Source organism: Scyliorhinus torazame, chromosome 12 (genome assembly GCF_047496885.1).
Source record: "Scyliorhinus torazame isolate Kashiwa2021f chromosome 12, sScyTor2.1, whole genome shotgun sequence".
In the NCBI taxonomy this organism is placed as follows: domain Eukaryota; kingdom Metazoa; phylum Chordata; class Chondrichthyes; order Carcharhiniformes; family Scyliorhinidae; genus Scyliorhinus; species Scyliorhinus torazame.
The window spans coordinates 144,250,165-144,278,023 of NC_092718.1; positions in this window are offsets into that span (position 1 = coordinate 144,250,165).

Here is a 27,859-nt window from a genome sequence, read left to right on the forward strand (position 1 = left end):
AGTGGGGCATTGAGTGAGTTACAGTGTTGGGGAAATCGTCTTCACTGGTTTCCACTGTTGGGAGTGGGGCATTGAGTGAGTTACAGTGTTGGGGACAGCGTCTTCACTGGTTTCCAGTGTTGGGAGTGCGGCACTGAGTGGCTTTCTGTGTTGGGGCGAGGTCTTCACTGGGTACCAGTATTGGGAGTGGGGCGTTGGGTGAGTTACAGCGTTGGGGTCAGCATCTTCACTGGGTTTCAGTGTTGCGAGTCGGGCATTGAGTGAGTTATAGTGTTGGGACGAGGTCTTCACTGGGTTCCAGTGTTGGGAGTGGGGCATTGGGTGAGTTATAGTGTTCAGGACAGCATCTTCACTGGGTTCCAGTGTTGGGAGTGGGGCATTGGGTGAGTTACAGTGTTTTTGGATAGCATCGTCACTGTGTTCCAGTGTTGGGAGTGGGGCATGGGGTGAGTTACAGTGTTGGGGACAGCGTCTTCACTGGGTTCCATTGTTGGGAGTAGGGCTTTGAGTGAGTTACAGTGTCGGGGACAGCGTCTTCACTGGGTTCCAGTGTTGGGAGTGAGGCATTGTGTAAGTTATAGTGTTGGGGACAGCGTCTTCACTGGGTTCCAGTGTTGGGAGTGGGGCATTGGGTGAGTTACAGTGTTGTGGACAGCGTCTTCACTGGGTTCCAATGTCAGGAGTGGGGCATTGGATGAGTTACAGTGTTCGGGGCAGCATCTTCACTGGGTTCCAGTGTTGGGAATGGGGCATTGCCTGAGTTACAGTGTTGGGGACAGCATCTTCACTGGGTTCCAGTGTTGGGAGTGGGGCATTGAGTAAGTTACAGTGTTGGGGACAGCGCCTTCACTGGGTTCCAGTGTTGGAATAGGGTCATTGGGTGAGTTACAGTGTTGGGGATAGCATCTTCACTGAGTTCCTGTGTTGGGAGTGGGGCAGTGAGAGAGTTACAGTGTTGGGGACAGCATCTTCACTGGGTTCCAATGTCAGGAGTGGGCATTGGGTGAGTTACAGTGTTTGGGACAGCGTCTTCACTGGGTTCCAGTGTTGGGAATGGGGCATTGAGTGAGTTACAGTGTATGGGACAGCGTCTTCACTGGGTTCCAGTGTTGGGAGGGGGCATTGGGCGTGTTACAGTGTTGGGGACAGCATCGTCACTGGCGTCCAGTGTTGGGAGTGGGGCATTGAGTGAGTTACAGTGTTGGGGGTGAGGTCTTCACTGGGTTCCAGTGTTGGGACTGGGGCATTGAGTGAGTTACAGTGTTGGGGAAATCATCTTCACTGGTTTCCCCTGTTGGGAGTGGGGCATTGAGTGAGTTACAGTGTATGGGACAGCGTGTACACTGGGTTCCAGTGTTGGGAGTGCGGCACTGAGTGAGTTTCTGTGTTGGGGCGAGGTCTTCACTGGGTACCAGTATTGGGAGTGGGGCTTTGCGTGAGTTACAGCGTTGGGGTCAGCATCTTCACTGGGTTTCAGTGTTGCGAGTCGGGCATTGAGTGAGTTACAGTGTTGGGACGAGGTCTCCACTGGGTTCCAGTGTTGGGAATGGGTCTTTGAGTGAGTTACAGTGTTGGGAACAGCATCTTCACTGGGTTACAATGTTGGGAGTGAGGTATTGAGAGAGTTACTGTTTTTGGTCGAGGTCTTCACTCCGTTCCAGTGTTGGGAGTGGGGCATTGAGTGAGTTACAGTGTTGGGGACAGCATTCTCACTGGGTTCCAATGTTGGGAATGGGGCATTGAGTGAGTTACAGTGTTGGGGACAGCGTCATCACTGGGTTCCAGTGTTGGGAGTGGGGCATTGAGTCAGTTATAGTGTTGGGGACTGCGTCTGCACTGGGTTGCAGTGTTGGGAGTGGTGCATTGGGTGAGTTACAGTGTTGGGGATAGCATCCTCACTGGGTTTCATTGTTGGGAGCGGGGCATTGAGTCAGTTACAGTGTTGGGGACAGCGTCTTCACTGGGTTCCAGTGTTGGAAGTGAGACATTGGTTGAGTTATAGTGTTGGGGACAGCGTCGTGACTGGGTTCCAGTGCCAGGAGTGGGGTATTGAGAGAGTCACAGTTTTGGGGACAGCATCTTCACTGGGTTCCAGTGTTGTGAGTGGGGCATTGGGTGAGTTACAGTGTTTTTGGATAGCATCGTCACTGTGTTCCAGTGTTGGGAGTGGGGCATTGGGTGAGTTACAGTGTTGGGGACAGCGTCTTCACTGGGTTCCATTGTTGGGAGTAGGGCTTTGAGTGAGTTACAGTGTCGGGGACAGCGTCTTCACTGGGTTCCAGTGTTGGGAGTGAGGCATTGTGTAAGTTATAGTGTTGGGGACAGCGTCTTCACTGGGTTCCAGTGTTGGGAGTGGGGCATTGGGTGAGTTACAGTGTTGGGGATAGCATCATCACTGGGTTCCAGCGTTGGGAGTAGGGCATTGGGTGAGTTACAGTGTTGAGGACAGCATCGTCACTGGGTTCCAGTGTTGGGAGTGGGGCATTGAGTGAGTTACAGTGTTGTGGACAGCGTCTTCACTGGGTTCCAATGTCAGGAGTGGGGCATTGGATGAGTTACAGTGTTAGGGACAGCATCTTCACTGGGTTCCAGTGTTGGGAATGGGGCATTGCCTGAGTTACAGTGTTGGGGACAGCATCTTCACTGGGTTCCAGTGTTGGGAGTGGGGCATTGAGTAAGTTACAGTGTTGGGGACAGCGCCTTCACTGGGTTCCAGTGTTGGAATAGGGTCATTGGGTGAGTTACAGTGTTGGGGATAGCATCTTCACTGAGTTCCTGTGTTGGGAGTGGGGCATTGAGAGAGTTACAGTGTTGGGGACAGCATCTTCACTGGGTTCCAATGTCAGGAGTGGGCATTGGGTGAGTTACAGTGTTGGGGACAGCGTCTTCACTGGGTTCCAGTGTTGGGAATGGGGCATTGTGTGTGTTATAGTGTTGGGGACAGCGTCTTCACTGGGTTCCAGTGTTCGGAGTGAGGCATTGAGTGAGTTACAGTGTTGGGGACAGCGTCTTCACTGGGTTCCAGTGTTGGGAGTGGGGCATTGAGTGAGGTATAGTGTTGGGGACAGCGTCTTCACTGGGTTCCAGTGTTGGGAGTGGGGCATTGAGTGAGTTACAGTGTTGGGGACAGCGTCTTCACTGGGTTCCAGTGTTGGGAGTGGGGCATTGGGTGAGTTACAGTGTTGGGGACAGCGTCTTCACTGGGTTCCAGTGTTGGGAGTGGTGCATTGAGTGAGGACCAGTGTTGGGGACAGCGTCTTCACTGGGTTCCAGTGTTAGGAGTGGGGCATTGTGTGAGTTACAGTGTTGGGGACAGCGTCTCCACTGGGTTCCACTGTTGGGAATGGGGCATTGAGTGATTTACAGTGTATGGGACAGCGCCTTCACTGGGTTCCAGTGTTGGGAGGGGGCATTGGGCGTGTTACAGTGTTGGGGACAGCATCGTCACTGGCGTCCAGTGTTGGGAGTGGGGCATTGAGTGAGTTACAGTGTTGGGGGTGAGGTCTTCACTGGGTTCCAGTGTTGGGAGTGGGGCATTGAGTGAGTTACAGTGTTGGGGAAATCATCTTCACTGGTTTCCCCTGTTGGCAGTGGGGCATTGAGTGAGTTACAGTGTATGGGACAGCGTCTTCACTGGGTTCCAGTGTTGGGAGTGCGGCACTGAGTGAGTTTCTGTGTTGGGGCGAGGTCTTCACTGGGTACCAGTATTGGGAGTGGGGCTTTGGGTGAGTTACAGCGTTGGGGTCAGCATCTTCACTGGGTTTCAGTGTTGCGAGTCGGGCATTGAGTGAGTTACAGTGTTGGGACGAGGTCTTCACTGGGTTCCAGTGTTGGGAATGGGGCATTGAGTGAGTTACAGTGTTGGGAACAGGATCTTCACTGGGTTACAATGTTGGGAGTGGGGTATTGAGAGAGTTACTGTTTTGGGTCGAGGTCTTCACTCCGTTCCAGTGTTGTGAGTGGGGCATTGAGTGAGTTACAGTGTTGGGGACAGCATCCTCACTGGGTTCCAATGTTGGGAATGGGGCATTGAGTGAGTTACAGTGTTGGGGACAGCGTCATCACTGGGTTCCAGTGTTGGGAGTGGGGCATTGAGTCAGTTATAGTGTTGGGGACTGCGTCTTCACTGGGTTGCAGTGTTGGGAGTGGGGGATTGGGTGAGTTACAGTGTTGGGGATAGCATCCTCACTGGGTTTCATTGTTGGGAGCGGGACATTGAGTCAGTTACAGTGTTGGGCACAGCGTCTTCACTGGGTTCCAGTGTTGGAAGTGAGACATTGGTTGAGTTATAGTGTTGGGGACAGCGTCATGACTGGGTTCCAGTGCCAGGAGTGGGGCATTGAGAGAGTTACAGTTTTGGGGACAGCATCGTCACTGGGTTCCAGGGTTGGGAGTGGGGCATTGGGTGAGTTACAGTGTTGAGGACAGCATCGTCACTGGGTTCCAGTGTCAGGAGTGGGGCATTGAGAGAGTTACAGTTTTGGGGTCAGCATCGTCACTGGGTTCCAGTGTTGGGAGTGGGGCATTGGGTGAGTTATAGTGTTCGGGACAGCGTCTTCACTGGGTTCCAGTGTTGGGAGTGGGGCATTGGGTGAGCTACAGTGTTTTTGGAAAGCATCGTCACTGTGTTCCAGTGTTGGGAGTGGGGCATTGAGTGAGTTACAGTGTTGGGGACAGCGTCTTCACTGGATTCCAATGTCAGGAGTGGCGCATTGTGTGAGTTATAGTATTGGGGACCGCGTCTTCACTGGGTTCCAGTGTTGGGAGTGGGGCATTGGGTGAGTTACAGTGTTGGGGATAGCATCATCACAGGGTTCCAGTGTGGGGAGTGGGGCATTGGGTGAGTTACAGTGTTGGGGACAGCGTCTTCACTGGGGTCCAGTGTTGGGAGTGAGTTACAGTGTTGGGAACAGCGTCTTCACTGGGTTCCAGTGTTGGGAGTGAGGCATTGTGTGAGTCATAATGTTGGGGACAGCGTTTTCACTGGGTTCCAGTGTTGGGAGTGGGGCATTGGGTGAGTTACAGTGTTGGGGATAGCATCGTCACTGGGTTCCAGTGTTGGGAGTGGGGCATTGGGTGAGTTACAGTGTTGAGGACAGCATCGTCACTGGGTTCCAGTGTTGGGAGTGGGGCATTGGGTGAGTTACAGTGTTGGGGACAGCGTCTTCACTGGGTTCCAGTGTTGGGAGTGGGGCATTGAGTGAGTTACTGTGTTGGGGACAGCGTCTTCACTGGGTCCCAGTGTTGGGAGTGGGGCATTGAGTGAGTTACAGTGTTGTGGACAGCGTCTTCACTGGGTTCCAATGTCAGGAGTGGGGCATTGGATGAGTTACAGTGTTGGGGACAGCATCTTCACTGGGTTCCAGTGTTGGGAATGGGGCATTGCCTGAGTTACAGTGTTGGGGACAGCGTCTTCACTGGGTTCCAGTGTTAGGAGTGGGACATTGGGTGAGTTACAGTGTTGGGGACAGCGCCTTCACTGGGTTCCAGTGTTGGGATAGGGTCATTGGGTGAGTTACAGTGTTGGGGATAGCATCTTCACTGAGTTCCAGTGTTGGGAGTGGGGCATTGAGAGAGTTACAGTGTTGGGGACAGCATCTTCACTGGGTTCCATTGTCAGGAGTGGGCTTTGGGTGAGTTACAGTGTTGGGGACAGCGTCTTCACTGGGTTCCAGTGTTGGGAATGGGGCATTGTGAGTGTTATAGTGTTGGGGACAGCGTCTTCACTGGGTTCCAGTGTTGGGAGTGAGGCATTGAGTGAGTTACAGTGTTGGGGACAGCGTCTTCACTGGGTTCCAGTGTTGGGAGTGGGGCATTGAGAGAGGTATAGTGTTGGGGACAGCGTCTTCACTGGGTTCCAGTGTTGGGAGTGGGGCATTGAGTGAGTTACAGTGTTGGGGAGAGCGTCTTCACTGGGTTCCAGTTTTGGGAGTGGTGCATTGAGTGAGGACCAGTGTTGGGTACAGCGTCTTCATTTAGTTCCAGTGTTAGGAGTGGGGCATTCTGTGAGTTACAGTGTTGGGGACAGCGTCTCCACTGGGTTCCACTGTTGGGAATGGGGCATTGAGTGAGTTACAGTGTATGGGACAGCGTCTTCACTGGGTTCCAGTGTTGGGAGGGGGCATTGGGCGTGTTACAGTGTTGGGGACAGCATCGTCACTGGCGTCCAGTGTTGGAAGTGGGGCATTGAGTGAGTTACAGTGTTGGGGGTGAGGTCTTCACTGGGTTCCAGTGTTGGGAGTGGGGCATTGAGTGAGTTACAGTGTTGGGAAAATTGTCTTCACTGGTTTCCACTTTTGGGAGTGGGGCATTGAGTGAGTTTCTGTGTTGGGGCGAGGTCTTCACTGGGTACCAGTATTGGGAGTGGGGCTTTGGGTGAGTTACAGCGTTGGGGTCAGCATCTTCACTGGGTTTCAGTGTTGCGAGTCGGGCATTGAGTGAGTTACAGTGTTGGGACGAGGTCTTCACTGGGTTCCAGTGTTGGGAATGGGGCATTGAGTGTGTTACAGTGTTGGGGACAGCATCTTCACTGGGTTACAATGTTGGCAGTGGGGTATTGAGAGAGTTACTGTTTTGGGTCGAGGTCTTCGCTCCGTTCCAGTGTTGGGAGTAGGGCATTGAGTGAGTTACAGTGTTGGAGACAGCATCCTCACTGGGTTCCAATGTTGGGAATGGGGCATTGAGTGAGTTACAGTGTTGGGGACAGCGTCATCACTGGGTTCCAGTGTTGGGAGTGGGGCATTGAGTCAGTTATAGTGTTGGGGATAGCATCCTCACTGGGTTTCATTGTTGGGAGCGGGGCATTGAGTCAGTTACAGTGTTGGGGACAGCGTCTTCACTGGGTTCCAGTGTTGGAAGTGAGGCATTGGGTGAGTTATAGTGTTGGGGACAGCGTCGTGACTGGGTTGCAGTGCCAGGAGTGGGGCATTGAGAGAGTTACAGTTTTGGGGACAGCATCGTCACTGGGTTCCAGTGTTGGGAGTGGGGCATTGGGTGAGTTACAGTGTTGAGGACAGCATCGTCACTGGGTTCCAGTGTCAGGAGTGGGGCATTGAGAGAGTTACAGTTTTGGGGTCAGCATCGTCACTGGGTTCCAGTGTTGGGAGTGGGGCATTGGGTGAGTTATAGTGTTCGGGACAGCGTCTTCACTGGGTTCCAGTGTTGGGAGTGGGGCATTGGGTGAGTTACAGTGTTTTTGGATAGCATCGTCACTGTGTTCCAGTGTTGGGAGTGGGGCATTGAGTGAGTTACAGTGTTGGGGACAGCGTCTTCACTGGATTCCAATGTCAGGAGTGGCGCATTGTGTGAGTTATAGTGTTGGGGACAGCGTCTTCACTGGGTTCCAGTGTTGGGAGTGGGGCATTGGATGAGTTACAGTGTTGGGGATAGCATCGTCACTGGGTTCCAGTGTGGGGAGTGGGGCATTGGGTGAGTTGCAGTGTTGGGGACAGCGTCTTCACTGGGTTCCAGTGTTGGTAGTGGGGCTTTAAGTGAGTTACAGCGTTGGCGGCAGCGTCTTCACTGGGTTCCAGTGTTGGGAGTGAGGCATTGTGTGAGTTATAGTGTTGGGGACAGCGTCTTCACTGGGTTCCAGTGTTGGGAGTGGGGCATTGGGTGAGTTACAGTGTTGGGGACAGCATCGTCACTGGGTTCCAGTGTTGGGAGTGGGGCATTGAGTGACTTACAGTTTTGGGGACAGCGTCTTCACTGGGTTCCAGTGTTGGGAGTGGGGCATTGTGTGAGTTACAGTGTTGGGGACAGCGTCTTCACTGGGTTCCAGTTTTGGGAGTGGGGCATTGAGTGAGTTACAGTGTTGTGGACAGCGTCTTCACTGGGTTCCAATGTCAGGAGTGGGGCATTGGATGAGTTACAGTGTTGGGGACAGGATCTTCACTGGGTTCCAGTGTTGGGAATGGGGCATTGCCTGAGTTACAGTGTTGGGGACAGTGTCTTCACTGGGTTCCAGTGTTGGGAGTGGGGCATTGGGTGAGTTACAGTGTTGGGGACAGCGCCTTCACTGGGTTCCAGTGTTGGGAAAGGGTCATTGGGTGAGTTACAGTGTTGGGGACAGCGCCTTCACTGGGTACCAGTATTGGGAGTGGGGCTTTGGGTGAGTTACAGCGTTGGGGTCAGCATCTTCACTGGGTTTCAGTGTTGCGAGTCGGGCATTGAGTGAGTTACAGTGTTGGGACGAGGTCTTCACTGGGTTCCAGTGTTGGGTATGGGGCATTGAGTGTGTTACAGTGTTGGGGACAGCATCTTCACTGGGTTACAATGTTGGGAGTGGGGTATTGAGAGAGTTACTGTTTTGGGTCGAGGTCTTCGCTCCGTTCCAGTGTTGGGAGTAGGGCATTGAGTGAGTTACAGTGTTGGAGACAGCATCCTCACTGGGTTCCAATGTTGGGAATGGGGCATTGAGTGAGTTACAGTGTTGGGGACAGCGTCATCACTGGGTTCCAGTGTTGGGAGTGGGGCATTGAGTCAGTTATAGTGTTGGGGATAGCATCCTCACTGGGTTTCATTGTTGGGAGCGGGGCATTGAGTCAGTTACAGTGTTGGGGACAGCGTCTTCACTGGGTTCCAGTGTTGGAAGTGAGGCATTGGGTGAGTTATAGTGTTGGGGACAGCGTCGTGACTGGGTTGCAGTGCCAGGAGTGGGGCATTGAGAGAGTTACAGTTTTGGGGACAGCATCGTCACTGGGTTCCAGTGTTGGGAGTGGGGCATTGGGTGAGTTACAGTGTTGAGGACAGCATCGTCACTGGGTTCCAGTGTCAGGAGTGGGGCATTGAGAGAGTTACAGTTTTGGGGTCAGCATCGTCACTGGGTTCCAGTGTTGGGAGTGGGGCATTGGGTGAGTTATAGTGTTCGGGACAGCGTCTTCACTGGGTTCCAGTGTTGGGAGTGGGGCATTGGGTGAGTTACAGTGTTTTTGGATAGCATCGTCACTGTGTTCCAGTGTTGGGAGTGGGGCATTGAGTGAGTTACAGTGTTGGGGACAGCGTCTTCACTGGATTCCAATGTCAGGAGTGGCGCATTGTGTGAGTTATAGTGTTGGGGACAGCGTCTTCACTGGGTTCCAGTGTTGGGAGTGGGGCATTGGATGAGTTACAGTGTTGGGGATAGCATCGTCACTGGGTTCCAGTGTGGGGAGTGGGGCATTGGGTGAGTTGCAGTGTTGGGGACAGCGTCTTCACTGGGTTCCAGTGTTGGTAGTGGGGCTTTAAGTGAGTTACAGCGTTGGCGGCAGCGTCTTCACTGGGTTCCAGTGTTGGGAGTGAGGCATTGTGTGAGTTATAGTGTTGGGGACAGCGTCTTCACTGGGTTCCAGTGTTGGGAGTGGGGCATTGGGTGAGTTACAGTGTTGGGGACAGCATCGTCACTGGGTTCCAGTGTTGGGAGTGGGGCATTGAGTGAGTTACAGTTTTGGGGACAGCGTCTTCACTGTGTTCCAGTGTTGGGAGTGGGGAATTGAGTGAGTTACAGTGTTGGGGACAGCGTCTTCACTGGGTTCCAGTTTTGGGAGTGGGGCATTGAGTGAGTTACAGTGTTGTGGACAGCGTCTTCACTGGGTTCCAATGTTAGGAGTGGGGCATTGGATGAGTTACAGTGTTGGGGACAGGATCTTCACTGGGTTCCAGTGTTGGGAATGGGGCATTGCCTGAGTTACAGTGTTGGGGACAGTGTCTTCACTGGGTTCCAGTGTTGGGAGTGGGGCATTGGGTGAGTTACAGTGTTGGGGACAGCGCCTTCACTGGGTTCCAGTGTTGGGAGTGGTGCATTGAGTGAGGACCAGTGTTGGGTACAGCGTCTTCATTGGGTTCCAGTGTTAGGAGTGGGGCATTCTGTGAGTTACAGTGTTGGGGACAGCGTCTCCACTGGGTTCCACTGTTGGGAGTGGTGCATTGAGTGAGGACCAGTGTTGGGTACAGCGTCTTCATTGGGTTCCAGTGTTAGGAGTGGGGCATTCTGTGAGTTACAGTGTTGGGGACAGCGTCTTCACTGGGTTCCAGTGTTGGGAGGGGGCATTGGGCGTGTTACAGTGTTGGGGACAGCATCGTCACTGGCGTCCAGTGTTGGAAGTGGGGCATTGAGTGAGTTACAGTGTTGGGGGTGAGGTCTTCACTGGGTTCCAGTGTTGGGAGTGGGGCATTGAGTGAGTTACAGTGTTGGGAAAATTGTCTTCACTGGTTTCCACTTTTGGGAGTGGGGCATTGAGTGAGTTTCTGTGTTGGGGCGAGGTCTTCACTGGGTACCAGTATTGGGAGTGGGGCTTTGGGTGAGTTACAGCATTGGGGTCAGCATCTTCACTGGGTTTCAGTGTTGCGAGTCGGGCATTGAGTGAGTTACAGTGTTGGGACGAGGTCTTCACTGGGTTCCAGTGTTGGGAATGGGGCATTGAGTGTGTTACAGTGTTGGGGACAGCATCTTCACTGGGTTACAATGTTGGCAGTGGGGTATTGAGAGAGTTACTGTTTTGGGTCGAGGTCTTCGCTCCGTTCCAGTGTTGGGAGTAGGGCATTGAGTGAGTTACAGTGTTGGAGACAGCATCCTCACTGGGTTCCAATGTTGGGAATGGGGCATTGAGTGAGTTACAGTGTTGGGGACAGCGTCATCACTGGGTTCCAGTGTTGGGAGTGGGGCATTGAGTCAGTTATAGTGTTGGGGATAGCATCCTCACTGGGTTTCATTGTTGGGAGCGGGGCATTGAGTCAGTTACAGTGTTGGGGACAGCGTCTTCACTGGGTTCCAGTGTTGGAAGTGAGGCATTGGGTGAGTTATAGTGTTGGGGACAGCGTCGTGACTGGGTTGCAGTGCCAGGAGTGGGGCATTGAGAGAGTTACAGTTTTGGGGACAGCATCGTCACTGGGTTCCAGTGTTGGGAGTGGGGCATTGGGTGAGTTACAGTGTTGGGGACAGCGCCTTCACTGGGTACCAGTATTGGGAGTGGGGCTTTGGGTGAGTTACAGCGTTGGGGTCAGCATCTTCACTGGGTTTCAGTGTTGCGAGTCGGGCATTGAGTGAGTTACAGTGTTGGGACGAGGTCTTCACTGGGTTCCAGTGTTGGGTATGGGGCATTGAGTGTGTTACAGTGTTGGGGACAGCATCTTCACTGGGTTACAATGTTGGGAGTGGGGTATTGAGAGAGTTACTGTTTTGGGTCGAGGTCTTCGCTCCGTTCCAGTGTTGGGAGTAGGGCATTGAGTGAGTTACAGTGTTGGAGACAGCATCCTCACTGGGTTCCAATGTTGGGAATGGGGCATTGAGTGAGTTACAGTGTTGGGGACAGCGTCATCACTGGGTTCCAGTGTTGGGAGTGGGGCATTGAGTCAGTTATAGTGTTGGGGATAGCATCCTCACTGGGTTTCATTGTTGGGAGCGGGGCATTGAGTCAGTTACAGTGTTGGGGACAGCGTCTTCACTGGGTTCCAGTGTTGGAAGTGAGGCATTGGGTGAGTTATAGTGTTGGGGACAGCGTTGTGACTGGGTTGCAGTGCCAGGAGTGGGGCATTGAGAGAGTTACAGTTTTGGGGACAGCATCGTCACTGGGTTCCAGTGTTGGGAGTGGGGCATTGGGTGAGTTACAGTGTTGAGGACAGCATCGTCACTGGGTTCCAGTGTCAGGAGTGGGGCATTGAGAGAGTTACAGTTTTGGGGTCAGCATCGTCACTGGGTTCCAGTGTTGGGAGTGGGGCATTGGGTGAGTTATAGTGTTCGGGACAGCGTCTTCACTGGGTTCCAGTGTTGGGAGTGGGGCATTGGGTGAGTTACAGTGTTTTTGGATAGCATCGTCACTGTGTTCCAGTGTTGGGAGTGGGGCATTGAGTGAGTTACAGTGTTGGGGACAGCGTCTTCACTGGATTCCAATGTCAGGAGTGGCGCATTGTGTGAGTTATAGTGTTGGGGACAGCGTCTTCACTGGGTTCCAGTGTTGGGAGTGGGGCATTGGATGAGTTACAGTGTTGGGGATAGCATCGTCACTGGGTTCCAGTGTGGGGAGTGGGGCATTGGGTGAGTTGCAGTGTTGGGGACAGCGTCTTCACTGGGTTCCAGTGTTGGTAGTGGGGCTTTAAGTGAGTTACAGCGTTGGCGGCAGCGTCTTCACTGGGTTCCAGTGTTGGGAGTGAGGCATTGTGTGAGTTATAGTGTTGGGGACAGCGTCTTCACTGGGTTCCAGTGTTGGGAGTGGGGCATTGGGTGAGTTACAGTGTTGGGGACAGCATCGTCACTGGGTTCCAGTGTTGGGAGTGGGGCATTGAGTGAGTTACAGTTTTGGGGACAGCGTCTTCACTGTGTTCCAGTGTTGGGAGTGGGGAATTGAGTGAGTTACAGTGTTGGGGACAGCGTCATCACTGGGTTCCAGTTTTGGGAGTGGGGCATTGAGTGAGTTACAGTGTTGTGGACAGCGTCTTCACTGGGTTCCAATGTTAGGAGTGGGGCATTGGATGAGTTACAGTGTTGGGGACAGGATCTTCACTGGGTTCCAGTGTTGGGAATGGGGCATTGCCTGAGTTACAGTGTTGGGGACAGTGTCTTCACTGGGTTCCAGTGTTGGGAGTGGGGCATTGGGTGAGTTACAGTGTTGGGGACAGCGCCTTCACTGGGTTCCAGTGTTGGGAGTGGTGCATTGAGTGAGGACCAGTGTTGGGTACAGCGTCTTCATTGGGTTCCAGTGTTAGGAGTGGGGCATTCTGTGAGTTACAGTGTTGGGGACAGCGTCTCCACTGGGTTCCACTGTTGGGAGTGGTGCATTGAGTGAGGACCAGTGTTGGGTACAGCGTCTTCATTGGGTTCCAGTGTTAGGAGTGGGGCATTCTGTGAGTTACAGTGTTGGGGACAGCGTCTTCACTGGGTTCCAGTGTTGGGAGGGGGCATTGGGCGTGTTACAGTGTTGGGGACAGCATCGTCACTGGCGTCCAGTGTTGGAAGTGGGGCATTGAGTGAGTTACAGTGTTGGGGGTGAGGTCTTCACTGGGTTCCAGTGTTGGGAGTGGGGCATTGAGTGAGTTACAGTGTTGGGAAAATTGTCTTCACTGGTTTCCACTTTTGGGAGTGGGGCATTGAGTGAGTTTCTGTGTTGGGGCGAGGTCTTCACTGGGTACCAGTATTGGGAGTGGGGCTTTGGGTGAGTTACAGCATTGGGGTCAGCATCTTCACTGGGTTTCAGTGTTGCGAGTCGGGCATTGAGTGAGTTACAGTGTTGGGACGAGGTCTTCACTGGGTTCCAGTGTTGGGAATGGGGCATTGAGTGTGTTACAGTGTTGGGGACAGCATCTTCACTGGGTTACAATGTTGGCAGTGGGGTATTGAGAGAGTTACTGTTTTGGGTCGAGGTCTTCGCTCCGTTCCAGTGTTGGGAGTAGGGCATTGAGTGAGTTACAGTGTTGGAGACAGCATCCTCACTGGGTTCCAATGTTGGGAATGGGGCATTGAGTGAGTTACAGTGTTGGGGACAGCGTCATCACTGGGTTCCAGTGTTGGGAGTGGGGCATTGAGTCAGTTATAGTGTTGGGGATAGCATCCTCACTGGGTTTCATTGTTGGGAGCGGGGCATTGAGTCAGTTACAGTGTTGGGGACAGCGTCTTCACTGGGTTCCAGTGTTGGAAGTGAGGCATTGGGTGAGTTATAGTGTTGGGGACAGCGTCGTGACTGGGTTGCAGTGCCAGGAGTGGGGCATTGAGAGAGTTACAGTTTTGGGGACAGCATCGTCACTGGGTTCCAGTGTTGGGAGTGGGGCATTGGGTGAGTTACAGTGTTGAGGACAGCATCGTCACTGGGTTCCAGTGTCAGGAGTGGGGCATTGAGAGAGTTACAGTTTTGGGGTCAGCATCGTCACTGGGTTCCAGTGTTGGGAGTGGGGCAATGAGTGAGTTATAGTGTTCGGGACAGCGTCTTCACTGGGTTCCAGTGTTGGGAGTGGGGCATTGGGTGAGTTACAGTGTTTTTGGATAGCATCGTCACTGTGTTCCAGTGTTGGGAGTGGGGCATTGAGTGAGTTACAGTGTTGGGGACAGCGTCTTCACTGGATTCCAATGTCAGGAGTGGCGCATTGTGTGAGTTATAGTGTTGGGGACAGCGTCTTCACTGGGTTCCAGTGTTGGGAGTGGGGCATTGGATGAGTTACAGTGTTGGGGATAGCATCGTCACTGGGTTCCAGTGTGGGGAGTGGGGCATTGGGTGAGTTGCAGTGTTGGGGACAGCGTCTTCACTGGGTTCCAGTGTTGGTAGTGGGGCTTTAAGTGAGTTACAGCGTTGGCGGCAGCGTCTTCACTGGGTTCCAGTGTTGGGAGTGAGGCATTGTGTGAGTTATAGTGTTGGGGACAGCGTCTTCACTGGGTTCCAGTGTTGGGAGTGGGGCATTGGGTGAGTTACAGTGTTGGGGACAGCATCGTCACTGGGTTCCAGTGTTGGGAGTGGGGCATTGAGTGAGTTACAGTTTTGGGGACAGCGTCTTCACTGGGTCCCAGTGTTGGGAGTGGGGCATTGAGTGAGTTACAGTGTTGGGGACAGCGTCTTCACTGGGTTCCAGTTTTGGGAATGAGGCATTGGGTGAGTTACAGTGTTGTGGACAGCGTCTTCACTGGGTTCCAATGTCAGGAGTGGGGCATTGGATGAGTTACAGTGTTGGGGACAGGATCTTCACTGGGTTCCAGTGTTGGGAATGGGGCATTGCCTGAGTTACAGTGTTGGGGACAGTGTCTTCACTGGGTTCCAGTGTTGGGAGTGGGGCATTGGGTGAGTTACAGTGTTGGGGACAGCGCCTTCACTGGGTTCCAGTGTTGGGTAAGGGTCATTGGGTGAGTTACAGTGTTGGGGACAGCGCCTTCACTGGGTACCAGTATTGGGAGTGGGGCTTTGGGTGAGTTACAGCGTTGGGGTCAGCATCTTCACTGGGTTTCAGTGTTGCGAGTCGGGCATTGAGTGAGTTACAGTGTTGGGACGAGGTCTTCACTGGGTTCCAGTGTTGGGAATGGGGCATTGAGTGTGTTACAGTGTTGGGGACAGCATCTTCACTGGGTTACAATGTTGGCAGTGGGGTATTGAGAGAGTTACTGTTTTGGGTCGAGGTCTTCGCTCCGTTCCAGTGTTGGGAGTAGGGCATTGCGTGAGTTACAGTGTTGGAGACAGCATCCTCACTGGGTTCCAATGTTGGGAATGGGGCATTGAGTGAGTTACAGTGTTGGGGACAGCGTCATCACTGGGTTCCAGTGTTGGGAGTGGGGCATTGAGTCAGTTATAGTGTTGGGGACTGCGTCTTCACTGGGTTCCAGTGTTGGGAGTGGGGCATTGAGTGAGTTATAGTGTTGGGGATAGCATCCTCACTGGGTTTCATTGTTGGGAGCGGGGCATTGAGTCAGTTACAGTGTTGGGGACAGCGTCTTCACTGGGTTCCAGTGTTGGAAGTGAGGCATTGGGTGAGTTATAGTGTTGGGGACAGCGTCGTGACTGGGTTGCAGTGCCAGGAGTGGGGCATTGAGAGAGTTACAGTTTTGGGGACAGCATCGTCACTGGGTTCCAGTGTTGGGAGTGGGGCATTGGGTGAGTTACAGTGTTGAGGACAGCATCGTCACTGGGTTCCAGTGTCAGGAGTGGGGCATTGAGAGAGTTACAGTTTTGGGGTCAGCATCGTCACTGGGTTCCAGTGTTGGGAGTGGGGCATTGGGTGAGTTATAGTGTTCGGGACAGCGTCTTCACTGGGTTCCAGTGTTGGGAGTGGGGCATTGGGTGAGTTACAGTGTTTTTGGATAGCATCGTCACTGTGTTCCAGTGTTGGGAGTGGGGCATTGAGTGAGTTACAGTGTTGGGGACAGCGTCTTCACTGGATTCCAATGTCAGGAGTGGCGCATTGTGTGAGTTATAGTGTTGGGGACAGCGTCTTCACTGGGTTCCAGTGTTGGGAGTGGGGCATTGGATGAGTTACAGTGTTGGGGATAGCATCGTCACTGGGTTCCAGTGTGGGGAGTGGGGCATTGGGTGAGTTGCAGTGTTGGGGACAGCGTCTTCACTGGGTTCCAGTGTTGGTAGTGGGGCTTTAAGTGAGTTACAGCGTTGGCGGCAGCGTCTTCACTGGGTTCCAGTGTTGGGAGTGAGGCATTGTGTGAGTTATAGTGTTGGGGACAGCGTCTTCACTGGGTTCCAGTGTTGGGAGTGGGGCATTGAGTGAGTTACAGTTTTGGGGACAGCGTCTTCACTGGGTTCCAGTGTTGGGAGTGGGGCATTGAGTCAGTTATAGTGTTGGGGATAGCATCCTCACTGGGTTTCATTGTTGGGAGCGGGGCATTGAGTCAGTTACAGTGTTGGGGACAGCGTCTTCACTGGGTTCCAGTGTTGGAAGTGAGGCATTGGGTGAGTTATAGTGTTGGGGACAGCGTCGTGACTGGGTTGCAGTGCCAGGAGTGGGGCATTGAGAGAGTTACAGTTTTGGGGACAGCATCGTCACTGGGTTCCAGTGTTGGGAGTGGGGCATTGGGTGAGTTACAGTGTTGAGGACAGCATCGTCACTGGGTTCCAGTGTCAGGAGTGGGGCATTGAGAGAGTTACAGTTTTGGGGTCAGCATCGTCACTGGGTTCCAGTGTTGGGAGTGGGGCATTGGGTGAGTTATAGTGTTCGGGACAGCGTCTTCACTGGGTTCCAGTGTTGGGAGTGGGGCATTGGGTGAGTTACAGTGTTTTTGGATAGCATCGTCACTGTGTTCCAGTGTTGGGAGTGGGGCATTGAGTGAGTTACAGTGTTGGGGACAGCGTCTTCACTGGATTCCAATGTCAGGAGTGGCGCATTGTGTGAGTTATAGTGTTGGGGACAGCGTCTTCACTGGGTTCCAGTGTTGGGAGTGGGGCATTGGATGAGTTACAGTGTTGGGGATAGCATCGTCACTGGGTTCCAGTGTGGGGAGTGGGGCATTGGGTGAGTTGCAGTGTTGGGGACAGCGTCTTCACTGGGTTCCAGTGTTGGTAGTGGGGCTTTAAGTGAGTTACAGCGTTGGCGGCAGCGTCTTCACTGGGTTCCAGTGTTGGGAGTGAGGCATTGTGTGAGTTATAGTGTTGGGGACAGCGTCTTCACTGGGTTCCAGTGTTGGGAGTGGGGCATTGGGTGAGTTACAGTGTTGGGGACAGCATCGTCACTGGGTTCCAGTGTTGGGAGTGGGGCATTGAGTGAGTTACAGTTTTGGGGACAGCGTCTTCACTGGGTTCCAGTGTTGGGAGTGGGGCATTGAGTGAGTTACAGTGTTGGGGACAGCGTCTTCACTGGGTTCCAGTTTTGGGAGTGGGGCATTGAGTGAGTTACAGTGTTGTGGACAGCGTCTTCACTGGGTTCCAATGTCAGGAGTGGGGCATTGGATGAGTTACAGTGTTGGGGACAGGATCTTCACTGGGTTCCAGTGTTGGGAATGGGGCATTGCCTGAGTTACAGTGTTGGGGACAGTGTCTTCACTGGGTTCCAGTGTTGGGAGTGGGGCATTGGGTGAGTTACAGTGTTGGGGACAGCGCCTTCACTGGGTTCCAGTGTTGGGAAAGGGTCATTGGGTGAGTTACAGTGTTGGGGATAGCATCTTCACTGAGTTCCAGTGTTGGGAGTGGGGCATTGAGAGAGTTACAGTGTTGGGGACAGCATCTTCACTGGGTTCCAATGTCAGGAGTGGGCATTGGGTGAGTTACAGTGTTGGGGACAGCGTCTCCACTGGGTTCCACTGTTGGGAATGGGGCATTGAGTGAGTTACAGTGTATGGGATAGCGTCTTCATTGGGTTCCAGTGTTGGGAGGGGGCATTCGGCGTGTTACAGTGTTGGGGACAGCATCGTCACTGGCGTCCAGTGTTGGGAGTGGGGCATTGAGTGAGTTACAGTGTTGTGGACAGCGTCTTCACTGGGTTCCAATGTCAGGAGTGGGGCATTGGATGAGTTACAGTGTTGGGGACAGCATCTTTACTGGGTTCCAGTGTTGGGAATGGGGCATTGCCTGAGTTACAGTGTTGGGGACAGCGTCTTCACTGGGTTCCAGTGTTAGGAGTGGGGCATTGGGTGAGTTACAGTGTTGGGGACAGCGCCTTCACTGGGTTCCAGTGTTGGGATAGGGTCATTGGGTGAGTTACAGTGTTGGGGATAGCATCTTCACTGAGTTCCAGTGCTGGGAGTCGGGCATTGAGAGAGTTACAGTGTTGGGGACAGCATCTTCACTGGGTTCCATTGTCAGGAGTGGGCATTGAGTGAGTTACAGTGTTGGGGAAATCGTCTTCACTGGTTTCCCCTGTTGGGAGTGGGGCATTGAGTGAGTTACAGTGTATGGGACAGCGTCTTCACTGGGTTCCAGTGTTGGGAGTGCCGCACTGAGTGAGTTTCTGTGTTGGGGCGAGGTCTTCACTGGGTACCAGTATTGGGAGTGGGGCTTTGGGTGAGTTACAGCGTTGGGGTCAGCATCTTCACTGGGTTTCAGTGTTGCGAGTCGTGCATTGAGTGAGTTACAGTGTTGGGACGAGGTCTTCACTGGGTTCCAGTGTTGGGAATGGGGCATTGAGTGAGTTACAGTGTTGGGAACAGCATCTTCACTGGGTTACAATGTTGGGAGTGGGGTATTGAGAGAGTTACTGTTTTGGGTCGAGGTCTTCACTCCGTTCCAGTGTTGGGAGTGGGGCATTGAGTGAGTTACAGTGTTGGGGACAGCATCCTCACTGGGTTCCAATGTTGGGAATGGGGCATTGAGTGAGTTACAGTGTTGGGGACAGCGTCATCACTGGGTTCCAGTGTTGGGAGTGGGGCATTGAGTCAGTTATAGTGTTGGGGACTGCGTCTTCACTAGGTTGCAGTGTTGGGAGTGGGGCATTGGGTGAGTTACAGTGTTGGGGATAGCATCCTCACTGGGTTTCATTGTTGGGAGCGGGGCATTGAGTCAGTTACAGTGTTGGGGACAGCGTCTTCACTGGGTTCCAGTGTTGGAAGTGAGACATTGGGTGAGTTATAGTGTTGGGGACAGCGTCTTGACTGGGTTCCAATGTCAGGAGTGGCGCATTGTGTGATTTATAGTATTGGGGACAGCGTCTTCACTGGGTTCCAGGGTTGGGAGTGGGGCATTGGGTGAGTTACAGTGTTGGGGATAGCATCGTCACTGGGTTCCAGTGTGGAGAGTGGGGCATTGGGTGAGTTACAGTGTTGGGGACAGGGTCTTCACTGGGGTCCAGTGTTGGGAGTGAGTTACAGTGTTGGGAACACCGTCTTCACTGGGTTCCAGTGTTGGGAGTGAGGCATTGTGTGAGTCATAATGTTGGGGACAGCGTTTTCACTGGGTTCCAGTGTTGGGAGTGGGGCATTGGGTGAGTTACAGAATTGGGGATAGCATCGTCACTGGGTACCAGTGTTGGGAGTGGGGCATTGGGTGAGTTACAGTGTTGAGGACAGCATCGTCACTGGGTTCCAGTGTTGGGAGTGGGGCATTGAGTGAGTTACAGTGTTGGGGACAGCGTCTTCACTGGGTTCCAGTGTTGGGAGTGGGGCATTGAGTGAGTTACTGTGTTGGGGACAGCGTCTTCACTGGGTCCCAGTGTAGGGAGTGGGGCATTGAGTGAGTTACAGTGTTGTGGACAGCGTCTTCACTGGGTTCCAATGTCAGGAGTGGGGCATTGGATGAGTTACAGTGTTGGGGACAGCATCTTTACTGGGTTCCAGTGTTGGGAATGGGGCATTGCCTGAGTTACAGTGTTGGGGACAGCGTCTTCACTGGGTTCCAGTGTTAGGAGTGGGGCATTGGGTGAGTTACAGTGTTGGGGACAGCGCCTTCACTGGGTTCCAGTGTTGGGATAGGGTCATTGGGTGAGTTACAGTGTTGGGGATAGCATCTTCACTGAGTTCCAGTGCTGGGAGTCGGGCATTGAGAGAGTTACAGTGTTGGGGACAGCATCTTCACTGGGTTCCATTGTCAGGAGTGGGCATTGGGTGAGTTACAGTGTTGGGGACAGCGTCTTCACTGGGTTCCAGTGTTGGGAGTGAGGCATTAAGTGAGTTACAGTGTTGGGGACAGCGTCTTCACTGGGTTCCAGTGTTGGGAGTGGGGCATTGACAGAGGTATAGTGTTGGGGACAGCGTCTTCACTGGGTTCCAGTGTTGGGAGTGGGGCATTGAGTGAGTTACAGTGTTGGGGACAGCGTCTTCACTGGGTTCCAGTGTTGGGAGTGGTGCATTGAGTGAGGACCAGTGTTGGGTACAGCGTCTTCATTGGGTTCCAGTGTTAGGAGTGGGGCATTGTGTGAGTTACAGTGTTGGGGACAGCGTCTCCACTGGGTTCCACTGTTGGGAATGGGGCATTTAGTGAGTTACAGTGTATGGGACAGCGTCTTCACTGGGTTCCAGTGTTGGGAGGGGGCATTGGGCGTGTTACAATTTTGGGGACAGCATCGTCACTGGCGTCCAGTGTTGGGAGTGGGGCATTGAGTGAGTTACAGTGTTGGGGGTGAGGTCTTCACTGGGTTCCAGTGTTGGGAGTGGGGCATTGAGTGACTTACAGTGTTGGGGAAATTGTCTTCACTGGTTTCCACTGTTGGGAGTGGGGCATTGAGTGAGTTACAGTGTATGGGACAGCGTCTTCACTGGGTTCCAGTGTTGGGAGTGCGGCACTGAGTGAGTTTCTGTGTTGGGGCACGGTCTTCACTGGGTACCAGTATCGGGAGTGGGGCTTTGGGTGAGTTACAGCGTTGGGGTCAGCATCTTCACTGGGTTTCAGTGTTGCGAGTCAGGCATTGAGTGAGTTACAGTGTTGGGACGAGGTCTTCACTGGGTTCCAGTGTTGGGAATGGGGCATTGAGTGAGTTACAGTGTTGGGGACAGCATCTTCACTGGGTTACAATGTTGGCAGTGGGGTATTGAGAGAGTTACTGTTTTGGGTCGACGTCTTCGCTCCGTTCCAGTGTTGGGAGTGGGGCATTGAGTGAGTTACAGTGTTGGGGACAGCATCCTCACTGGGTTCCAATGTTGGGAATGGGGCATTGAGTGAGTTACAATGTTGGGGACAGCGTCATCACTGGGTTCCAGTGATCGGAGTGGGGCATTGAGTCAGTTATAGTGTTGGGGATAGCATCCTCACTGGGTTTCATTGTTGGGAGCGGGGCATTGAGTCAGTTACAGTGTTGGGGACAGCGTCTTCACTGGGTTCCAGTGTTGGAAGTGAGGCATTGGGTGAGTTATAGTGTTGGGGACAGCGTCGTGACTGGGTTGCAGTGCCAGGAGTGGGGCATTGAGAGAGTTACAGTTTTGGGGTCAGCATCGTCACTGGGTTCCAGTGTTGGGAGTGGGGCATTGAGTGAGTTACAGTTTCGGGGACAGCGTCTTCACTGGGTTCCAGTGTTGGGAGTGGGGCATTGAGTGAATTACAGTGTTGTGGACAGCGTCTTCACTGGGTTCCAATGTCAGGAGTGGGGCATTGGATGAGTTACAGTGTTGGGGGTAGCATCTTCACTGGGTTCCAGTGTTGGGAATGGGGCATTGCCTGAATTACAGTGTTGGGGACAGCGTCTTCACTGGGTTCCAGTCTTGGGAGTGGGGCATTGGGTGAGTTACAGTGTTGGGGACAGCGCCTTCACTGGGTTCCAGTGTTGGGAAAGGGTCATTGGGTGAGTTACAGTTTTGGGGATAGCATCTTCACTGAGTTCCAGTGTTGGGAGTGGGGCATTGAGAGAGTTACAGTGTTGGGGACAGCATCTTCACTGGGTTCCAATGTCAGGAGTGGGCATTGGGTGAGTTACAGTGTAGGGGACAGCGTCTCCACTGGGTTCCACTGTTGGGAATGGGGCATTGAGTGAGTTACAGTGTATGGGACAGCGTCTTCACTGGGTTCCAGTGTTGGGAGGGGGCATTCGGCGTGTTACAGTGTTGGGGACAGCATCGTCACTGGCGTCCAGTGTTGGGAGTGGGGCATTGAGTGAGTTACAGTGTTGGGGGTGAGGTCTTCACTGGGTTCCAGTGTTGGGAGTGGGGCATTGAGTGAGTTACAGTGTTGGGGGTGAGGTCTTCACTGGGTTCCAGTGTTGGGAGTGGGGCATTGAGTGAGTTACAGTGTACGGGACAGCGTCTTCACTGGGTTCCAGTGTTGGGAGTGCGGCACTGAGTGAGTTTCTGTGTTGGGGCGAGGTCTTCACTGGGTACCAGTATTGGGAGTGGGGCTTTGGGTGAGTTACAGCGTTTGGGTCAGCATCTTCACTGGGTTTCAGTGTTGCGTGTCGGGCATTGAGTGAGTTACAGTGTTGGGACGAGGTCTCCACTGGGTTCCAGTGTTGGGAATGGGGCATTGAGTGAGTTACAGTGTTGGGAACAGCATCTTCACTGGGTTACAATGTTGGGAGTGGGGTATTGAGAGAGTTACTGTTTTGGGTCGAGGTCTTCACTCCGTTCCAGTGTTGGGAGTGGGGCATTGAGTGAGTTACAGTGTTGGGGACAGCATCCTCACTGGGTTCCAATGTTGGGAATGGGGCATTGAGTGAGTTACAGTGTTGGGGACAGCGTCATCACTGGGTTCCAGTGTTGGGAGTGGGGCATTGAGTCATTTATAGTGTTGGGGACTGCGTCTTCACTGAGTTGCAGTGTTGGGAGTGGGGCATTGAGTCAGTTATAGTGTTGGGGATAGCATCCTCACTGGGTTTCATTGTTGGGAGCGGGGCATTGAGTCAGTTACAGTGTTGGGGACAGCGTCTTCACTGGGTTCCAGTGTTGGAAGTGAGACATTGGGTGAGTTATAGTGTTGGGGACAGCGTCGTGACTGGGTTCCAGTGCCAGGAGTGGGGCATTGAGAGAGTTACAGTTTTGGGGACAGCATCGTCACTGGGTTCCAGTGTTGGGAGTGGGGCATTGGATGAGTTACAGTGTTGAGGACAGCATCGTCACTGGGTTCCAGTGTCAGGAGTGGGGCATTGAGAGAGTTACAGTTTTGGGGTCAGCATCGTCACTGGGTTCCAGTGTTGGGAGTGGGGCATTGGGTGAGTTATAGTGTTCGGGACAGCGTCTTCACTGGGTTCCAGTGTTGGGAGTGGGGCATTGGGTGAGTTACAGTGTTTTTGGATAGCATCGTCACTGTGTTCCAGTGTTGGGAGTGGGGCATTGAGTGAGTTACAGTGTTGGGGACAGCGTCTTCACTGGATTCCAATGTCAGGAGTGGCGCATTGTGTGATTTATAGTATTGGGGACAGCGTCTTCACTGGGTTCCAGTGTTGGGAGTGGGGCATTGGGTGAGTTACAGTGTTGGGGATAGCATCGTCACTGGGTTCCAGTGTGGGGAGTGGGGCATTGGTTGAGTTACAGTGTTGGGGACAGCGTCTTCACTGGGTTCCAGTGTTGGGAGTGAGTTACAGTGTTGGGAACAGCGTCTTCACTGGGTACCAGTATTGGGAGTGGGGCTTTGGGTGAGTTACAGCGTTGGGGTCAGCATCTTCACTGGGTTTCAGTGTTGCGAGTCAGGCATTGAGTGAGTTACAGTGTTGGGACGAGGTCTTCACTGGGTTCCAGTGTTGGGAATGGGGCATTGAGTGTGTTACAGTGTTGGGGACAGCATCTTCACTGGGTTACAATGTTGGGAATGGGGCATTGAGAGAGTTACTGTTTTGGGTCGACGTCTTCGCTCCGTTCCAGTGTTGGGAGTGGGGCATTGAGTGAGTTACAGTGTTGGGGACAGCATCCTCACTGGGTTCCAATGTTGGGAATGGGGCATTGAGTGAGTTACAATGTTGGGGACAGCGTCATCACTGGGTTCCAGTGTTGGGAGCGGGGCATTGAGTCAGTTACAGTGTTGGGGACAGCGTCTTCACTGGGTTCCAGTGTTGGAAGTGAGGCATTGGGTGAGTTATAGTGTTGGGGACAGCGTCGTGACTGGGTTGCAGTGCCAGGAGTGGGGCATTGAGAGAGTTACAGTTTTGGGGACAGCATCGTCACTGGGTTCCAGTGTTGGGAGTGGGGCATTGGGTGAGTTACAGTGTTGAGGACAGCATCGTCACTGGGTTCCAGTGTCAGGAGTGGGGCATTGAGAGAGTTACAGTTTTGGGGTCAGCATCGTCACTGGGTTCCAGTGTTGGGAGTGGGGCATTGAGTGAGTTACAGTTTCGGGGACAGCGTCTTCACTGGGTTCCAGTGTTGGGAGTGGGGCATTGAGTGAATTACAGTGTTGGGGACAGCGTCTTCACTGGGTTCCAATGTCAGGAGTGGGGCATTGGATGAGTTACAGTGTTGGGGATAGCATCTTCACTGGGTTCCAGTGTTGGGAATGGGGCATTGCCTGAGTTACAGTGTTGGGGACAGCGTCTTCACTGGGTTCCAGTGTTGGGAGTGGGGCATTGGGTGAGTTACAGTGTTGGGGACAGCGCCTTCACTGGGTTCCAGTGTTGGGAAAGGGTCATTGGGTGAGTTACAGTTTTGGGGATAGCATCTTCACTGAGTTCCAGTGTTGGGAGTGGGGCATTGAGAGAGTTACAGTGTTGGGGACAGCATCTTCACTGGGTTCCAATGTCAGGAGTGGGCATTGGGTGAGTTACAGTGTAGGGGACAGCGTCTCCACTGGGTTCCACTGTTGGGAATGGGGCATTGAGTGAGTTACAGTGTATGGGACAGCGTCTTCACTGGGTTCCAGTGTTGGGAGGGGGCTTTGGCCTGTTACAGTGTTGGGGACAGCATCGTCACTGGCGTCCAGTGTTGGGAGTGGGGCATTGAGTGAGTTACAGTGTTGGGGGTGAGGTCTTCACTGGGTTCCAGTGTTGGGAGTGGGGCATTGAGTGAGTTACAGTGTTGGGGAAATCGTCTTCACTGGTTTCCCCTGTTGGGAGTGGGGCATTGAGTGAGTTACAGTGTACGGGACAGCGTCTTCACTGGGTTCCAGTGTTGGGAGTGCGGCACTGAGTGAGTTTCTGTGTTGGGGCGAGGTCTTCACTGGGTACCAGTATTGGGAGTGGGGCTTTGGGTGAGTTACAGCGTTGGGGTCAGCATCTTCACTGGGTTTCAGTGTTGCGTGTCGGGCATTGAGTGAGTTACAGTGTTGGGACGAGGTCTCCACTGGGTTCCAGTGTTGGGAATGGGGCATTGAGTGAGTTACAGTGTTGGGAACAGCATCTTCACTGGGTTACAATGTTGGGAGTGGGGTATTGAGAGAGTTACTGTTTTGGGTCGAGGTCTTCACTCCGTTCCAGTGTTGGGAGTGGGGCATTGAGTGAGTTACAGTGTTGGGGACAGCATCCTCACTGGGTTCCAATGTTGGGAATGGGGCATTGAGTGAGTTACAGTGTTGGGGACAGCGTCATCACTGGGTTCCAGTGTTGGGAGTGGGGCATTGAGTCATTTATAGTGTTGGGGACTGCGTCTTCACTGAGTTGCAGTGTTGGGAGTGGGGCATTGAGTCAGTTATAGTGTTGGGGATAGCATCCTCACTGGGTTTCATTGTTGGGAGCGGGGCATTGAGTCAGTTACAGTGTTGGGGACAGCGTCTTCACTGGGTTCCAGTGTTGGAAGTGAGACATTGGGTGAGTTATAGTGTTGGGGACAGCGTCGTGACTGGGTTCCAGTGCCAGGAGTGGGGCATTGAGAGAGTTACAGTTTTGGGGACAGCATCGTCACTGGGTTCCAGTGTTGGGAGTGGGGCATTGGATGAGTTACAGTGTTGAGGACAGCATCGTCACTGGGTTCCAGTGTCAGGAGTGGGGCATTGAGAGAGTTACAGTTTTGGGGTCAGCATCGTCACTGGGTTCCAGTGTTGGGAGTGGGGCATTGGGTGAGTTATAGTGTTCGGGACAGCGTCTTCACTGGGTTCCAGTGTTGGGAGTGGGGCATTGGGTGAGTTACAGTGTTTTTGGATAGCATCGTCACTGTGTTCCAGTGTTGGGAGTGGGGCATTGAGTGAGTTACAGTGTTGGGGACAGCGTCTTCACTGGATTCCAATGTCAGGAGTGGCGCATTGTGTGATTTATAGTATTGGGGACAGCGTCTTCACTGGGTTCCAGTGTTGGGAGTGGGGCATTGGTTGAGTTACAGTGTTGGGGACAGCGTCTTCACTGGGTTCCAGTGTTGGGAGTGAGTTACAGTGTTGGGAACAGCGTCTTCACTGGGTTCCAGTGTTGGGAGTGAGGCATTGTGTGAGTTATAATGTTGGGGACAGCGTTTTCACTGGGTTCCAGTGTTGGGAGTGGGGCATTGGGTGAGTTACAGTGTTGGGGATAGCATCGTCACTGGGTTCCAGTGTTGGGAGTGGGGCATTGGGTGAGTTACAGTGTTGAGGACAGCATCGTCACTGGGTTCCAGTGTTGGGAGTGGGGCATTGAGTGAGTTACAGTGTTGGGGACTGCGTCTTCACTGGGTTCCAGTGTTGGGAGTGGGGCATTGAATGAGTTACAGTGTTGGGGACAGCGTCTTCACTGGGTCCCAGTGTTGGGAGTGGGGCATTGAGTGAGTTACAGTGTTGTGGACAGCGTCTTCACTGGGTTCCAATGTCAGGAGTGGGGCATTGGATGAGTTACAGTGTTGGGGACAACATCTTCACTGGGTTCCAGTGTTGGGAATGGGGCATTGCCTGAGTTACAGTGTTGGGGACAGCATCTTCACTGGGTTCCAGTGTTAGGAGTGGGGCATTGGGTGAGTTACAGTGTTGGGGACAGCGCCTTCACTGGGTTCCAGTGTTGGGATAGGGTCATTGGGTGAGTTACAGTGTTGGGGATAGCATCTTCACTGAGTTCCAGTGTTGGGAGTGGGGCATTGAGAGAGTTACAGTGTTGGGGACAGCGTCTTCACTGGGTTCCAATGTCAGGAGTGGGCATTGGGTGAGTTACAGTGTTGGGGACAGCGTCTTCACTGGGTTCCAGTGTTGGGAGTGGGGCATTGTGTCATTTATAGTGTTGGGGACTGCGTCTTCACTGAGTTGCAGTGTTGGGAGTGGGGCATTGAGTCAGTTATAGTGTTGGGGATAGCATCCTCACTGGGTTTCATTGTTGGGAGCGGGGCATTGAGTCAGTTACAGTGTTGGGGACAGCGTCTTCACTGGGTTCCAGTGTTGGAAGTGAGACATTGGGTGAGTTATAGTGTTGGGGACAGCGTCGTGACTGGGTTCCAGTGCCAGGAGTGGGGCATTGAGAGAGTTACAGTTTTGGGGACAGCATCGTCACTGGGTTCCAGTGTTGGGAGTGGGGCATTGGATGAGTTACAGTGTTGAGGACAGCATCGTCACTGGGTTCCAGTGTCAGGAGTGGGGCATTGAGAGAGTTACAGTTTTGGGGTCAGCATCGTCACTGGGTTCCAGTGTTGGGAGTGGGGCATTGGGTGAGTTATAGTGTTCGGGACAGCGTCTTCACTGGGTTCCAGTGTTGGGAGTGGGGCATTGGGTGAGTTACAGTGTTTTTGGATAGCATCCTCACTGTGTTCCAGTGTTGGGAGTGGGGCATTGAGTGAGTTACAGTGTTGGGGACAGCGTCTTCACTGGATTCCAATGTCAGGAGTGGTGCATTGTGTGATTTATAGTATTGGGGACAGAGTCTTCACTGGGTTCCAGTGTTGGGAGTGGGGCATTGGGTGAGTTACAGTGTTGGGGATAGCATCGTCACTGGGTTCCAGTGTGGGGAGTGGGGCATTGGTTGAGTTACAGTGTTGGGGACCGCGTCTTCACTGGGTTCCAGTGTTGGGAGTGAGTTACAGTGTTGGGAACAGCGTATTCACTGGGTTCCGGTGTAGGGAGTGAGGCATTGTGTGAGTTATAATGTTGGGGACAGCGTTTTCACTGGGTTCCAGTGTTGGGAGTGGGGCATTGGGTGAGTTACAGTGTTGGGGATAGCATCGTCACTGGGTTCCAGTGTTGGGAGTGGGGCATTGGGTGAGTTACAGTGTTGAGGACAGCATCGTCACTGGGTTCCAGTGTTGGGA